This window comes from Monodelphis domestica, chromosome 6 (assembly GCF_027887165.1).
Source record: "Monodelphis domestica isolate mMonDom1 chromosome 6, mMonDom1.pri, whole genome shotgun sequence".
Classification (NCBI taxonomy): Eukaryota; Metazoa; Chordata; class Mammalia; order Didelphimorphia; family Didelphidae; genus Monodelphis; species Monodelphis domestica.
Window position 1 is genome coordinate 252948028 of NC_077232.1, and position 15993 is coordinate 252964020.

Consider the following 15993-nt stretch of genomic DNA (forward strand, 5'->3'; position numbering starts at 1 on the left):
AAAAGAGCTACTAACAGAGCTGGGACCTGTGTTCTCTACATATGTACCTCTCTACCATTTCATTTAAGTTTGAGCCCACTCTCCCCAGAGGCTTGCCTGTGCCTATTCAAGGGAACTGTTTTTGTAACCACTATTTTAACTATTGTTCCTTATTATTTTTTATGTTTCATAAAAATTGTCTGGTTGATTGTCCAAAGGGAAACATACCAGGGGTAATTCTTGAGCAAGACACTAGAAGCTCCAATTCCTTAGAACCCTGAATGGAGAAGCTGCAGCCATTGTCTGGCATAGTGCCCTGTCAAGGCTTCAGCTGGGATACTTTGGAGTTTCCCTGGATTTGGAAAGACTCCCTGGAGAAAAGATTCTCCATCCAGGACTCTTGTTCTTGGATACCCCAATTTGCAGGGATCTACTAGAGAAAAATGAGCACTTTCTCTTTTGTTTTAAAACTATAATCAGTCTGTTTTATGGTGTATTTCCTAACAAGTCAGACTAATTTCCTTGAGATAACTTTTGTGTGTCTGATTACTTATGTTCCAAAATTCATTTTATTAGTATGCCTTTATGAGTGTGGAAGTTAATATGACTATTGTGTATTGTGAATCCTTAACATGATGGTGCCTAATAGTTTGCTTGGGACCACTATGACAGTTTATAAAAGTTCTTTTTTTCTTCTTTTCCTTTAAAGCAAACCTATACTGCTTGTTTCACTTGTGATACAAGTCCAGATAACTTATCTAAGATCCTTAGGAAATGCAGGTTCATAAGATAAGGTTTACTGGCTCTCCTACAAACTCTGAGTAATCAAAGCCAGCTGCATGATTCCCTTTGGAGAACCCAATAGCTTTTGAGGCCTTTTTTTGGAATTTGTTTTCCTCTTAACTTGAGGGGTGAATTATAAACCCCATTTGAATTATCCTAATGCATTGGCAGGGATCCACTGGGAGATGGAACTATATACCCCAGAAGTCAGCAAAGTGTAAATACCTTTGACCCAGAAATACTACTCCTTGGCTTACACCAAAGAAAAAGGTCAAAGACAGAAGGAAACAAGTAGTATTTAGAGAATTACTTTTAGAAGCACTTTTCATTGTAACACAGAATTGGAAACAAATTGGATTTCCATTCATTGGGGAACAGCTGAAAAAATAATAGGATATGAATGTAACGGAACATTAGAGTGTCAGAACAAATTATGAAAATGACGGATCAGAGAAACCTGGGGAGACTTCTATAAACCTTTCTAACTTTCTCGACATCTGAAGGATACCACTAGAGCCTGTGAGCTATTCACTGATTAGCCTTTATTCTCATCATGTGACCATTTTTGTACATACATTCCTTTGATTACATCTTGATTACTTTTTTGATTAGCATTTGTAGGTTATCCTCAAAGAGGCAAACAAAGGAAAGAGAAAGATAATCTGATAAGGAAAAGATAAAGTTGAACAGATATTGTAATTAAGATAGCTCTAGCCTAATCTCTTATATAAAATCTATTGACTGAAAAATGAGAAGTAGATATAAGTAAAAACATTGACTTTTACTTTGATCAGTACTTAGAGAAGTTTAACCAATGTAACCAGGAACATTAAAACATTGCTGGTAGAATTAGAAATCTTTTTGGAAAGAAGTTTTACTTCTAGGACTATATAGTACACTAAGGAAATTATTGGCTGCGGGAGGAGAAAAGTGAAAAAAGAGAACCATCTGTATGAAAACATTCCCACCATTATAATTTATTTATATGAGCAAGAAGCCAAGGGTACAATGATTGGAGACTTATGAATGTAATATTGGAAGACATATGTTGTGATGTGGAATAAAGAAAACAAAACCCAAACAAAATAAAATACATTGGCTATAACTGTGTAAGTTGCCTTATGGTACCTGAAAAAAAAAAAATTTAAGTCTAGATCTTGAATGGTTTAACCTTGTGAAATGGATGACTGCAGACATCTGGTGTTTACTACATGTGAAGGAGACACTAGAGCTCTAGTATCTTCATTTGGATTGCCCTAGAGTAAAGCAAATCATGGAAGAGTGTCCAGGCAACCTTTAATCTCTGAGGGGAGAGTCCCACGTGTTCTGGGAACTTAGAGTGGCTAGACTTTCCCTTTGATACGGGAAACTGAATTTCCTTTTTCTTGTCTTTCTTGTTTTTAAGTTGGGAAAGTCTTTTGCAAATAAGATAAAGAGCCACCTATGAGAATTTTACAAAATAATATATGTTTGTTAACTTGTATAACTTTGTATTTGGAAGTTTGGGAGGTTAATTTCCAGATTGTTTGTGAGGCTGCAAAAGTCCGAGGAACTGGAAAAGGCACAAGTAAAGGTCAGTGTCTGAACCTCTTCCCTAAATCACCTGCTACAAGTTGTAGCAGGAAACTACTTACCAGTCTTTCTGGATGACATTGGCTTCAGGCGAATGATTCTTCCTTCAAGCTATGAATGATTCTTGAGCTAAAAACTTCATGAGAGGGGGGCTGCACAGTGGATAGAGTAACGGGCCTGGAGTTGGAGGATCTGGGTTCAAATGTGGCCTCAGACACTTCCTAGCCATTGTGACCTTGGGCAAGTCAATTAACCCTGTTTGCTCAGCCCTTGCTCTTCTCTCTTAGAGTTGTTACTAAGATAGAGAGGGTTAAAAAAACCCAACAACTCCAAATTCATGAGGCAGGTGAAAATGGTAGGAGTGTTTTCATTTTTCTTGGTCAGAGACAGAATGGACAATAGTGGAGCTGATAGAGTATAGTGTAATTTATTTAAAAATAAGGCTGCTTCAGGAAAAAAAAAATGGGAACTGGTACATCCTAGGTGGTTGTGGCTTCATGTGCATTTGTTGGTGTATGGTAGAGTTACCTGCTGCCTCTGACATATGCTGGCCATGTGACATTGGGTCAATCACTGACCTCTCAGTGGCTCAGGGCAGTTACAGAAGAATGGTTGATCTGCATCAGTCGATATGGCTTCCATACTGGAAGTTCCCCATATCACATTAATAACATCACAGATAATATAACAAGTACCACATGATAGATGTATAGAAATCATTTTTAAAAGTACTCACCTAGTTTGTTGTTTAGTTTCATTTGACTCTTTGCAACCCCATTGGAGGTTTCCTTGGAAAAAATATTGGAGTAGTTTACTTCTCTATCTTGTTTTACATATGAGGAAACTGAGGCAAACAGGGTGGCATGACTTGTCCAGGGCCACATTGCTAGTAAGTGTATGAAATCACATTTGAACTCAGGTCTTCCTGACTCTGGGCCTGGCAATCTACCCATTCTTATCCATAATTATCCAAATCTAGGTAGGTACATTTGTTGGGATCTGGGGAGGAATCCTAGAATCAGAGGTAAAAGGGACTTTAGAAATCACCTCGCTCTAGGGGATCTACAGACTCCTTTCCCTCAAAAAGGGATTCTGGGACAGATTTCAGGGGGTCCATGAACTTGGATGAGGTTAAAAGTTCCATCTCTCTGTTAACTACTCTCTACCTGAAATTTAATGTGTCCTTGATGATTTAAAAGCATTATTCTGAGTAGAGGTCCATTGGCTTTTCACCAGACTTCAGGGAAAGAAGTGGATGAGTTCATGGCACAAAGTTAGGAAGCCCTGATCTTCCTTCATTTAATAGATGAGGAAACTGAGGTCCAGAGAAGTCATGACTTGTTCAAGGAAGTGATGGAGCTGGGACTAGAACTCCAGTCTTCTGTTTCAAGTCCCATATTTAGTCTCCTGGGTCACTCTGCCTCCTCTGGCATAGTCAGATTGCATCCAATAAAGATGTCACAGATTGGAGACGAAGAACTGCAGCAATGACATCATAATACCAAACCAAACCTGGGCCAGCACAGCTTTTTGCTTTGAGAAAAAGTCAGGTTTTGGGGGGACCAGTGGGAGAAATGTAAAGAAGACTTAGTAGCTGTTTTCAGGCCAGGGAGAAATGCCCTGGAATTTGAGAATCCCGAGGTTAGCAGAAAACAAATGGTATGTTTGCTATCAGGTGTGAAGTTTGACTTTTGCGGTTGTTTGACTTTTCCTGTGAGAGAACTCATTTTAGGTGTGTTCTAATAAAAACATTGCCTTTTGCCTGCATCCTGCCTTAGAGTTCATACCACATTACCACTCCTTTATATATGATGATGACACTGCAGGCTTTATAGACAGGATGTTAAGGTAGGGATAGGGCTGGACGTGATTCCATTAATAAATGGAATTTCTAGGTAAGGAAACTCCCTTTACCAATGTAGATCAGCATCTTCTCTACAATTTCTAAACTGAGAGACATGCCAAGGGCAGCAAGAGTTTAAATAAGACTTTCCCAGGGTCATCCTAGCACTAGAACTGGAAGGCTCCGTAAAGGTCATTTAATCCAAACCTCTCATTTTATCACTAAGGCCATGGGAGCTTAAGGACTTGCCCAAGGTATCAGAAACAAGATTTGAACTCAGGTTCTCTGTCTTCAGAGCTAGGGCTTTAAGGCTAGCTTTCTGACCATGAGATTATGCTGCCTCTTTTTTAGTAGCCTGTACACTATTGAGCTATCTTTGCCGGTGTTGTGAAAGAATTGTGCAAATTCACCCACATCCTCGCTTTTGATGAAGGAATTGGAATCCTGTTTGGCCAGGATTAGGGTGATGTGTAGAACAAGGGAAAGTTCTTTGACTTATACCTGGATGAAAGCTACCAAATTGACTTGAGAGTTGTTGTGTTTAGTTGTTCTCAGTTGTATCCTGCTCTTGATGACCCCTATTTGGTTTTTTGTTTGTTTGTTTTGGCAAAGACACCTTCTCCAGCTCATTTTAAGGAAACGGAGGTAAACCGAGTTAAGTGACTTGTCCAGGGTCACACAACCAGGAAGCTTCTGAGGTCAGATTTGAATTCATGAATTTGGATCTGCCCTATTTCCAGCCTTGTGCTGCCACATAGCTGCCCTTTTGGCTTGATATCACTGATGTATGATCCTCATCCATCCCTTTTCACTGGAAAATCAATCAACAATTATTTATTAAGCACCTATTACATGCCAGGCACTGTGCTTAGCATTAAGGCTATAAAGGCAAAAACACGGTCCCTGTTCTCCTGGACCGCACATGCCAGCAGGAGTGGAGAGTGTCCTGCCTCATAGAAGAGCCCATTCATTGGCATCGTGTAGCCCAGGCTAGACTGGTCCCGGAGGTGTAGAACCTTCCACTCGAATAGTCTATCTAGGCAAATATTAAATAACCGGCTTTAAAACATGGACATTAAAAGTGGACCGATGGCATTAAAGGGCGACGACTGGGCTCAAGCATGAATTGGATTTCATGAGGCCGACCTGCACGGTCATCAGCCTTCCTCTCCCGGAATCATTGAAGTCCAGAGATAAAATGAAAGGCAGGATGACTGCTGACGGCCCGGGACGCAGTGAACTACCTTGCTCTAAGCTCTAAGCTCACAGCGCCTGCTTCCAGTCGCCTTCATAGCTGCCCGGGGACTTTATTTAAAGGCTCTTTTGCTTTTCTTAATATTCTCTGTTCCCACACCTCCCCCTAGTGGAGAATGTATGCTTTTACAATTTTTGTCCTGCTAACTCTCCAGACACATTGTATTCCATTCAAAAGAGGCTAGGGAGAGGGAAAAGTAAAAACTAAACCAAACCCACAACGTTCGTGCCCTCAAGGAAATTATATCCTGTGGACAGAATCGTCTTCGCGAAACCCAAATCTGCTCTGACATATACAGTTCTGAAGTTACCGATGGGGTATCACTTGGTATTCCTGTGCCCCCGGCTGGTTCACCTTGAGGAGGAAGAGACTTCCTCTGAGTCTCGGTTTGCTCCAAATCTGAAGGGGTCTTGGTTTTTGAAAGAGTCGTGAGCATGCATGTGTATGTATATTTGTGGGTATCTGTTTCTACACGAAGATGGGTCCTTGTCCTAAAAGGTGGCAGCTCTGCTGGTCTGTGCTCAGAACCCTGACTTCCGCCCCCTCCCCCAATTCCTCTCCCTCCCCCCAAATAACCAATTTCTTGTTGGTGTCATGCTAGCAACACTGAGGTGGTTCTCTTACGTGGGAGTACCCTGTGTGGCAAAAAGGCAAAAACATTGAGCCCTGGACTTCAGAACGGTGTCATGTAACCTAACTAACACTGAATGGAATGAGTGAATTACAGAAATCCTCCTAAACTTAGCTAAGCACATTGAGCTTACTTTTTTCAGCTCTTATATATTTGGAAAAGTACATTTTATAAGACATAATACCTTGAGTTGAAGTTATACACTTTGGAGGTGTGTGCTTAGAAAAGTAGGCTCATAGATTACCCGAGGTAATATATATATTACATATATGTATATGAATGTATCTAGGGCAGAATGTAAGAGTATATATAATCTATAGATATTGAGACTAGGGTAGAATGTAAAGGGGGATATTTCTCTATATATCTATACCTCTTTTCTGCCTTAGTACCACTTCATGCCACTTCTCTCTGCAAGTGACCACACTTTCCTTACAACAGAGACTGGCTTTTGCCTTCTTTTGTAACCCCAGAGCAGATAAATGCTTACTATCTTTGACCCAGCAATCTCACTACTAGGTCTGTATCCCAGAGATCAAAAATAGGGGGAAATGATCTAGTTGTACAAAAACAAAAAAATTATAGTAGCTCTTTTTCTGCTGGCAAAGAACTTTAAACTGGAGAGATGTCCCTCTGTTAGGGAATGGCTGAAGAAATTGTGGTGTCTGATTGTAATGGAATACTATTATGCCATCAGAAAAGGAGAACAGGATGATCACCAAAAAAAAATCTGGAAATATGAAGCAATGCAAAATGAAGTGACCAGAACCAGGAGACTGCTGTAAACAGAGGCAGCAATAATGTATGATTGTCAACTGTGAATGACTTAATGATTACCAGCAATGAAAGATGACTCCAAGGGATTCGTGATGGGAAAGGCTATCCATTGCCATTAAAGGAACTGACAGAGTCAATACAGATTGAAGCAAACTACTTTTCACTTGATTTGCTTCATGAGGTTTTTTTCCCCCTTGTAGGAATGATGTCTTCTTTCATGGTGAACATGGAAATACATATTATATGATAGCACATGTATAACCTGTATCATATTACCTGACATCTCTGAGAGGGAGGGGAGTGAAAGGGGAGAATATGAATCACAAAATGTCAGAAACAATTATTAAAAATTGTATTTACATGTAAAAAAATTAAAAGACTGAAAAAAATGCTTGTTGACTTGGCATAAGGCACTCAGTGTCCTCATTGATTTCAGTCCTAATTTTATCAAAATTAGCTGCCATGAAAGATTCTGATAGGAAGCATTTTTACCATAGTGTAAAAGGTTAATGTCTTCTTTCAGCAGTGATGCCTTTTAATTGTTGTCAGTTGTGTTTGACTCTTTGATTTGTAGTATTCTTGGTAAAGATACTGGAGTAGTTTGCCATTTCCTTTTCTACTCATTTTACAGATGAAGAAATTGAGACAAACAGAGTTAAGTGACTTGCACAGGATCTCACAGCAAGTATGTGTCTGATGCTGGATTTGAACCCATGAAGATGAGTCTCCCTGACTTCAAGCCCAGTGCTCTATCCACTGTGTCACCTTTTATTGTTGCCTTAGTATCATTTTAGTCTCTGTTAAATGAATTTCATGTATTTAAATGTCTGAGGCCATTGAGTTCAAGCCTCTCATTTTAGAGATGAGGAAATTCAGGCTTAGCGATTTGCTTAAGGTTGCAGAGGTAGCAAGGTTCAGAGCAGGGCTTGGAGCCCTTTTCTTTTCAAGTTTTGACTCCACTGTACTATGCTACCAAGATAGTTGGAGTGTATTTGGGACATGTCCCCTAAAATACACCATCTTACCTGATCCCTTGTAAGACTGGCCTAGGTTAAAAGTTTGAAATAAGAACCAAAAGAAATCAAGTTTTGTGTGACTACAGCAGCTCCAGTGTAGCATATGCCATCTCTCATGAAAAAAGAACCATCAGTACATAAGACTAGATCTGGGTTGTCTAAAGGAGTGTCCAGGAGATTATTTTGAGCCTTTTCAGCCATGGACACTAAAGATTCACAACTGTGTAATGGTTCTCCTGGAACAATCTGGAAGCAAGGTGGCAGGGTTAAGAGTTGTGCATCATTTTAAGGTAACATTTTCATTGTCCAACAAGGTTACTTTGTGTCTCACAACTCTTTGATCAGAAAATGACTATGTTCTGTGCCTTAGCAACAATGCTTGACTTCATGTGGGCATATTATTATTAATGGGCATCCTAATACTAAATCAGCAGATTTAGTTACTAATAAAGCTGTGGCAGCTATGCCACAGTGGTGCTCTTGAAGCTACTGGGCCCAGCTTGTCCAAATAATAAGCAATTGGGCACTGAGAAGGTCGCAAAATTTGAATTAAAACACCTGAAGACACTCCTCTCTGTTCATGTATATATGCAAAGTAAATGGCTTTGGATAATCTGAAATGCCTAGAGCAGAGATAGACAGGATAGCCTGTTTTGATTTTAAAACAGCTAACAAGCATTCCACCTCTAATCTAAGCAGCTCAGAGACTGATTTTCTTTTTGGTAGTGCTATAAGGGGTTCAGTGATTTCCCCAGTGATTGTAAGGGATTCATTGTCTACAAAATCTTGTTGCTCCTAAAATTGCTCTCAACTCTTTCTTAGAGGAAGGAGCACTCAATTTTTGAATATCTTCAATGTGTGTGTGGGAAATTGAATGACGACCAGCAGTTAAATGAACCCTAAATATTCCATATTGGGGAGACACCACTGAACTTTTATAACCTTGTGGCCTTTCTTATGTAGTTATAAAATAAAGTATTTGCTATCTTCCTGGCATGCTGCAGCATTTGGTAAGGCCAAGAGCAAATCATCTACATATTATATCAAACCGCTATCTTTAAATTTAATATTTTCTAAATCCTGACTCAAAATTTGTGAAAACAATGTAGGACTGTCCATGAACCCTTGTGGTATCAAGCTCCAGGTCTATTGTGAAGCTTTCCAAGTGAAGGCAAATATATTCCTGGAATTTTCATGAGTTGGTATTGAGAAGAATGCTGAGCACAAACCTACAGTAAAGTATGTAGCTGTGCTAAGACTAGAGGAGATAATTATGGATGGGCTTGGAAGCACAGGATGTCTTTTTATGATGTGATTATTTATAGCCCTTAAATCTTGTACAAATTGATATACATGTTTTCCATCTGGGCCTAATTTTGGCTTTTTAACAGGTAAAACAGGTGTATTATATTTGGATTTACATGGAATTATTATTCTTTGCTCAATTAATGAATTTATTACTGAAGTAATTCCCTCAATTGCTTCTTTTAATAGGGGATACTACTTTAATTTGTACAGGAACAGCTGATGTAAGTAGGCCTACATTGGAAGAGGATGTACCCCAGAGAGATTCCAGTATATCAGATGGTATTTCAAAGGTAGTAGGCTCCTTCACCTCCTGACTATTTGAGAGAAGTATAGGGAGAAAATTTAAAGATTCCTCAGGCAATTCTAGTGTCATAATGCCATCTTGAGAGCATGTTATTGTGGTTCTAAGTTTACATAATAGATCTCTCCTTAACAAATTCATAGGAGAACCAAGAATTTAAAAAAAAGAATGTTCTATTCATAGGGGTACCACAGATATCATTCGAGGGGGAAGTTTTGGGAACTTTAGGGGTGTGCTTGATATACCTACTACATTTAGCCAATAGAACTACATTTGGCATCTGGTTTACTCACCAAAACTGATCTGGAAACTCTAGTATATTGAAGGCAATCATAATATGTGTTCCCAACTTTTAGGGTCATGTGGGGTTCATTACTATATTGGGGAGAATAGACTGGGATAACTGCTGTTAAGATATCAGGGTTTGAGCAATCAAAGGTTTTACTCTCTGATTCCAGAGTCCTTTCCTACCTCTCAGACTTTCATAAAGGTCCTTGGCCATTTTACTGGGGTTCCCCTCATTGAAGGACGAGCCCCATTTCAGATATATTGTTGTGAGTTATTTGCCTCATTCAGATTATTATTTCCATAATTGTTTCTATCATTGTTATTATTTCTATAATTATTATTATCATAATTTCTAAAATAGTTACTATTCCTAAAGTTTCTATTTCTATTTTCTTGATTCATCTTCCTACAGTTAATCATTATGTGACCTCTTTTTCTACAAAAGTGGCACATTGGTGTTTGATTTGTGGATTCTTGCAGAAGGGCTATGGCCACTGCTCAATGGACATTTTATTTTTCTGATCTTCAATATTAAGGCAAAAATGTTACTATATGAGAGATTAAAGCAGAAATATAGGCCAACAGGCAAATTCAATTGGAAAATTTCAAACACTACTTACATGATCTAATGAAAAATTCTGATCCCATCCAAAACAAGTCTGAATTTTACAAGCCTGTTCCTGGACCACAAATCAAGGGCAATCCTATTTCTCCCAAAATGGAGACAAGATACCTCTCTCGTATATATCAGGCACAGAACCTTCTTTCTCGTACTTTGCAACATATCTCTCATGCTCTGTAAATCCTGGCTGATATTACCTCCCCTGTTCCTTCTTCTAATCCCCCAACCTCTCTTGTCCCTTTTTCTACCCCACAACCAGTCCCAGGCCCAAAGAAATCTCATCCTCCTACCATACCTGTTCCTACCCATGTTACCTCGGTATCCCCTCAGTCACCTTCTAAAGAACCACAGCCATCAGATGATTCCTATTAAGTTCTTTTCCCCTTAAGGGAAGTGCCCAGATTAGGATGCAATAGGGATGTGGTAACCCTAAGACACCATATGCCTTTCACTCCTCAAGAAATTAGAGAACTGAAATATAATGTACTCCTTTTTGAATATGAACATCTTGTGGTAACCAAGAAAAATGGCTGATTTTTTTTTATCAATATGACCCATTCTATAAGGATGTTGAGAATTTGCTCAATGCTTTTCTAAAAGAACGTGAGAAAAATAAAATCATCGCTCATGTTAACAAGGACTGGGGGTGTGATTCAGCACACTGACTAACTCAGGATCCTGCATGGGATTTTAACAGTACTGAGGACTGTCTGCAATTACATTGTCGTAGGGACTCCATTACAGCTATGTGAGAATGCTCTGAGGATACAGAAACATGGACCAAATTTGAAAGCTTTAGACAATCCAATGATGAGACACCCTCACAATTCATAGATAAGCTAATTGTGCTTAGGGGTTGGTACCTAGATTTCGATATTTCCAAAGACAAAGATATTAAGCAAATAAAGAGACATTTTGTTAATAACTCTTGCATGGTGGTCCAAAATTATTTTAAGATGCATTGCCCATGGTGGCTTCAGATGGACCTTGAAAAGTTGAGGTAAAGTGCTGCTTATGTTTTTAAAGGCCAAAAAGAAAAACAGGAAGAAGCTAACAATGTCATAGAAACCTTAAAAAAAGAAATCAAATCTTTAAAGGATAGGTTTGATAAACAAGACAAAGGACATGATGCTTAATCAATGGCACTATCCCCTCTCCAAGAATCTAACTATCAGTCCCCTACCTGCTGCTTCTGTCAGTGGAAGGGCCATGTAATTATGGAATGTAGGACTTTGTTCCAGGCAGTAAGAAATAATATCCACTGGAAAAATTATCAAAGAAACAATTATAGAAATAATAATTGTAATGGTGATTTCAGAAATCATAACATTGGAACCGATAAGAATAATTCTAGGAACATAAATCAGGCACCTGAAAACTCATACCAAATGATCCCACAGTAGTATATTTTGAGTGACGCCTCCAAATCACCCAGGGTGCTACTGCCCCTCAGGGAGGAGCCCAAGGAACTACCCAAATATTATGAAGGTGTACGGGGGCGGGGAAGGGTTGGGCAAAAGAATCAGAGGATACAACCTTTGATTTTCCAGAACCTGACATCTTACTGCCTGTCGATCCTGTCCACTTCTCCCCTCATACTGATGAGCTCCATTTAACCTTAATGGTTGGTAACACCTATTATGATTGTCTTTTGGAAACTGGAGCTTCCAGGTCTGTATTTAAGAGTACACCTGATTCAGATTGCAGTTCCACTGGCTCAGTTAATGTCATGGGGGTATCAGGAGCACCTCTAAAGGTTCCCAAACATTCCCCTAGAATAGTTTCCATAGGACCCCTTACTGTGGTACACTCTTTCCTCTTAATGCCTGACTCCCCTATAAATTTGCTGGGGAGAGATCTTTTATGCAAGCTAAGGGCCACAATAATTTGTTATCTAGATGACTCTATGACACTGGAATTGCCTGAGGAATCCTTAACTTTAGTCCCTGTATTTCTTTCAGATGTTCCTGAAATGAAGGAGACTCCTGTTTTTGAGATCCCAACTGATATACCTGAGTCTCTCTGGGCCATATCATCTTCTGATGTTGGCCTACTTAAATTGGCTGTCTCTGTATAAATTCAAACAAATCTAGCCCACATCCTTCCATCCTTCAATACCATCTTTTGAAGGAGGCAACTGATGGCATTACACCTGTAATAAATTCACTGATTGACCAAGGCATCATAATTCCTTACAAATATAAATACAAAACACACATCCTATCTGTTAAAATGCCAAAACTGGGGCCCAATGGCAAGCATCTCTATTGAAGTGTCTGGGATTTGAGAGCTATGAATAATCATGTTATTAAGAGACACCCTGTAGTTTCTAACATAAATACTTTTATTTCTTCTATGCCTAGCACAGTTGCATACTTTACAGTAGTAGAGTTATGCTCAGCTTTCTTTTCTATACATATACATGAGAACTCCAGGCATTTCTTTGCTTTCACTGGAAAAGGCTCAAAGTGAATCTGGAATTGTTTGCCCCAAGGGTTCATGGATAGCCCTATTCTGTTCACACAATTCTTAATTGCTGATACAGATGCCATAAAATTTAAATACAGCTGTTTAATTCAGTATATGGATGATTTGCTCTTGGGCCTCACCAAACACTGAAGCATGCCAAGAGGATAGCAAGCACCTTCTTTTAGAGCTACCTAAGAGAGGCCACAAGGTCTCCAAAGACAAAGTTCAGTGGTGTCTCCCCAAAGTACAATATTTAGTCTTCATTTTAATTGCTGGGTCCCATTTAATTTCTCCCTAGTGTATTGAAAATATCCAAAAGTTAAGCACTCCTAACACTAAAAAGCAATTGAGGGTGATTCTCGAAGCAACAGGATTTTATCAGCAATGAATCTGTTGCTATGGGGAAATCACTAAAGCCCCTTATAGCACTCACAAAAAACTTGGTCCCTGAACCCACTTAAAGGTCCACTTAAAACTGGAAGCAGAACACCTAACAGTTCTTTTAAATTTAAAACAAGCTATCCTGTCTGCCCCTGCTCTAGGCATACCAAATTATGATAAATCATTTACCTTATATGTCCATGAACAAAAAAGGGTAGCTTCAGATGTTCTAACTCAACTTTTGGGTCCTGCTCAATGCCCAGTAGCCTATTTTTCAGCCCAGTTTGACACAGTAGCTGCTGGAGCACCACCATGCCTTAGAGGAGTGTCTGCCACAGCTTTATTGGTAACCAAATCTGCTGATCTGGTATTGGGATGCCCTATGACCATAATGTGCCCACATGAGGTCGAGGCACTGTTTTTAAGAAATATGACACAGGCATTTACTGACCAAAGGATTACTAAGTATGAGATAACTTTGTTGAATAATGAACATAACACACTAAAACACTGTGGAGTTCTTAATCCTCTAATCTTTCTCCCTGCTTTACCAATTTCCAGAGAACCTTTACACAATTGTATATCTTTAGTGTCTAAGTTGATAAACCTCATAATGATTTACTAGACAGCCCTTTGAATAATTCAGATTTAATATTATTTACAGATGGTTCTTCATTTATGAGGGATGGTGTATGCTATACAGGAGCTGTGGTAGTTACCAAATTTGATACTCCATGGTCAACTTCCCTACCCTCAAATATAAGCACACAAGGTGTAGAACTCACAGCTTTGAAACAGACCTGTATCATTGCAAAGGATAAAAGAGTCACAATTTATCCAGACTGCCACTATGCCTTTGGCATATGTCACACCATTGGCATGCTATGGCTTCAGAGCGGATTCTTAATATCAGCTGGAAAATGTATTGCCAATGCAAATCTTATTACTGAACTTCTTTCTGCCATCCAGCTCCCCAAAGCTATAGCTGTCATTCACTGATCTGCACACACAGGTGGCACTGACCCTGTCTCCAGGGGAAATAGCTAAGCAGATATCTTAGAAAAACTAGTAGCCTTAGAAGGCCCTGAATTAATTATGTCCCTAACAATTACTGATAATTTGGATCTATCCCTTTCTTAGAATGACAAGGAAGTGGGAAAATGGAAGCAGAAATTTAAAGCAAAACAGATTAATGGAGTATGGGTATAATCAGATGGCAAACCTTTGCTCCCTAGGGCTTTCTATAACCAGATTTGTCACTCTATCCATAAACATAGTCATTTGGGAACCCAAGGCATTGTAGACTCTGTTAAAAGAGTGTGGATAGCACCTGGAATAACTACAATTGCCTCCAAAGTATGTACAGCTTGTCCTACTTGCCAGGCCTTTAATCAACATGCCTTTAGAGGAAAAATCTTTGGTGGACATCCTCTCGCTTACACACCATTTGAGCACCTACAAATTGACTTCATCTCCATGCCAAAAACTGGACAGTATAAATTTTGTCTGGTCATAGTCAATCAACTGACTATGTGGCCTGAAGCACTTCCTACTGCTCATGCCACAGTGGCTTTTGTTGCCAAAGTCCTTTTGAAAGAAATTATTCCTCGTTTTGTTCTGCCAGCATATATTGATTTGGATAAAGGAACTCATTTTACCGACTCAGTCTTATCTCAAATTTATTCATGTTTGGGGATAACTCCTAAATTTCATATACCATATCATCCTCAGAGCTCCAGCCAAGTTGAACAAATGAATAAAGAACTTAAGACCATGATTAGCAAATTGTGCATGGAGACTCATTTAAAGTGTCCCAAAATTCTACTCTGGCCTCATTTTATCTCAGAAGCAGACCCAGAGGTGATTTACACATCTCACCATTTGAGATGCTGTTGGACATCCACCTATTCAGGCACAACTATTTACCCCCACCTATATCTCATTGTTAGGAGGAGATACAATCATTGCTACATATATCAGACAATTAGGAAACAAAATTGTGAGAACTCCATGACTCTGGAGCTGCTGTTCAAGCAGGCCCCATATATTTCTCATTTCATGATTTAAACTCAGGTGATAGTGTGTACATAAAAAATTTCAAATGTACTGGATCTACTGAACTTGCTTATGATGAACCATTCCATGTCCTACTAACTACACCAACAGCCATAAAAATAGGAGAGAGGGACTCTTGGATTCATTGTAGCCATGTAAAACAAGTACCTTCTGTTGCTGATGAATAATTGCTTGCACTGATTGTATTTGACTATTGATTGTGATAAGACTTCTTTATTGCTGGATTTGTACTATTTTGTTGAACTTTATTTGGTTGATCCTTGTATTTGCACAAATTTCCTTGTAGGGCAACACATATACTGCCTCATAGAAGACAATCTATATTAGTGACCTATATTGACCTGATGTGCCTTTTGTAACATTTTGTGCCTTTTTTATTTTTTTTTGTATTTTCTTGAATGTATTATTGCTTTATCTACCTCATTTGTACTCACTCTGCAAGTCATGTTAAGTCTAAGAGGAAATGAATCTTATTTTTTTTAACTAGCCTCTATACTTTATCTCTGTAATTGTGAAATAAACACAATTTTATTATTTTGTTTTCTTCCTACATGTGTCATACAATATTTGATTTTTTTCTCCCTTTCTCATTTTTTTCCCTTGAAACACATGCCATTAGTATTGAAAAGGCTTTTTTTTTAAAAGTATTTTTACTTTTTGCAGAAGCATAACCTAGGGTGTCCATTTACCTA

General features: G+C 38.9%; 1 protein-coding gene across 2 annotated transcripts in view; it reads left to right on the top strand.

Annotated features, from left to right (window-relative positions):
• Positions 1-15993, top strand: part of PAPSS1 (3'-phosphoadenosine 5'-phosphosulfate synthase 1) — a 281936-nt gene that overhangs the window by 102728 nt on the left and 163215 nt on the right. Inside the window, exon 1 of one of the 2 annotated variants that reach the window (XM_007495828.3) lies at positions 3900-3993. The exons of the other annotated variant lie outside the window; for it this stretch is intronic. The gene's annotated coding sequence lies outside the window, so the exon portion shown is untranslated. Of the gene's footprint in view, positions 1-3899; positions 3994-15993 lie in introns of those variants that run through there. 2 annotated transcript variants of the gene reach the window in all.